Source organism: Neoarius graeffei, chromosome 1, assembly GCF_027579695.1.
Source record: "Neoarius graeffei isolate fNeoGra1 chromosome 1, fNeoGra1.pri, whole genome shotgun sequence".
Lineage (NCBI taxonomy): Eukaryota > Metazoa > Chordata > Actinopteri > Siluriformes > Ariidae > Neoarius > Neoarius graeffei.
The window spans coordinates 23,176,580-23,178,357 of NC_083569.1; the positions used below are offsets into that span (position 1 = coordinate 23,176,580).

Consider the following 1,778-nt stretch of genomic DNA (forward strand, 5'->3'; position numbering starts at 1 on the left):
CAAAGGATAGATACAGACAGAAGTTAGCTTATTTATGGTTATGATGTGTGCAAAATTGCTCGAAATTATTGGAGTGATGGTGTCCATTTTTGGCCTAGGTTTACCTACATAGATGTTGGAATGTACCTTCTCACTGCATTTGCTCTGTTTTAATAATTTAAAAAAAATGTATCGTTTACTGAAAGAGAAGGGCAGGGAGGATTGAGAATCCATCAGCTGTGGTTTGTTTACACCCGATACTAAAACTGGTATCGTCCTAGCCAACAAAATTAAGGTTCAGAGACAGTTACACTAACTCTTTATAGGCTCCAGCGAGAATTGAACTCACAACCCCTGGTTTACTAAACCAGTGCTCTCACCACTGAGCTATGGAGCCTTGACACTTTCACAGTTGCTGAAGATTGGGGCAAAAGCAGAACCTTGAAGACCCTGTGCTGATCCCCAAAACAGCCCTCAGAAACTGCTGTAAAGTCACTCACAACTTTAGTTCCTAGCTGCAGTTAGCTTCTGTTTACTATTTGCCTCGCAAAAAATGGACACACATTTTAAATAATGCAGTGCGTCAATCGTAGAGTGGGCTGTGGACTGTACATTCTGGCTACTTTCTCATCTAAGTTAACAAAAACACTGGACAGGCCAAGACCTCAAGAGACAAACCATAAGCACCATGAGTGACCTCGCTGATCTCCAGGCTCTTCATGTGGGGCCATCCTCAGCAGCAGCCAGTGGTTTTCAGGTGATGAGAACTGCAACCACCAAAAAATTCAACCAGTATTTTTGGTTCTTTTTTGATCGCCTGCCCAAATGAATTTTGGCGGGGGATATAGAAATGGGTTCTGTCCGGCGGGCTGTCCGGCCGGTCACATTTTTGTTTCTGGGCCATATCTTTAAAACTACTGAAGATATCTTCATGAAACTTTATATACATATCAAGCAACATGTGAACTGGTGCCTTTTGCTATTTTGGATTTTTGAAAAAAGTATTTTTCAAATTTTTACATAAAAAATATATTTTGACTTAGTTTATCAGAGCAATGTTCGTTTCCGGACCATATATCCAAAACTATTCATGATCCAGATTTGAAACTTGGTATGCATGTTAACAAGGTGATGTTACGGGTTCCTATTTTTAATTTTTTTTTATTTTTTGACATTTCAACGTTTAGGGTGGCACAGTGGTTATCACTGTCTCCTCACAGCAAGAAGGTCCTGGGTTAGAGCCCAGCGGCTGACAGGGGCCTTTCTATGTGGAGTTTGCATGATCTCCCTGTGTCTGTGTGGGTTTCCTCCGGGTGCTCTAGTTTCCCCCACAGTTCAAAGATGTGGTTAGGTATATAGGAGCCATGGCCTGAGGTTGGGCTGAGGTGCCCCTCAGCAAGGCACCTTACCCCCTGGGCGCTGTAGCATAGCTGGCCACTGCTGTGGGTATGTGTGTGTGCTCATTGCTCACTTGTGTGTGTTCACTGCTTCAGATGGGTTAAATGCAGAGGAGAAATTTCACTGTGTGATTCAGTCGGTGCTTGAGTGTATGTGAAACAAATAAAGGCTTCTTCTTCTTAAATCTACTTGGCTAGATAACGCATGTTCAGTACTGACACAGATACTAGTAAACAATCCTGTTGCCATCGCAGTGTGATTCTTGCCATCTAAAAAGATCTCTTTTCTCCATGAATAAAAACAAAAGCATGTCACATAAAATTATCAATGATCCAGTTTATTTTACACCCAAATGCTTGACACTTGGCATCTTTAGGGTTGTTAACAACAATTTAGAAGCA

The 1,778-nt window shown here is 41.7% G+C and overlaps 1 non-coding gene across 1 annotated transcript; it reads right to left on the reverse strand.

The window, feature by feature from the left end:
• Positions 1-303: 303 nt before the first annotated feature.
• trnat-agu (transfer RNA threonine (anticodon AGU)) lies at positions 304-376 on the reverse strand. Its single transcript has one exon. It is a non-coding gene; the product is annotated as a tRNA-Thr (tRNA).
• Positions 377-1,778: the final 1,402 nt, after the last annotated feature.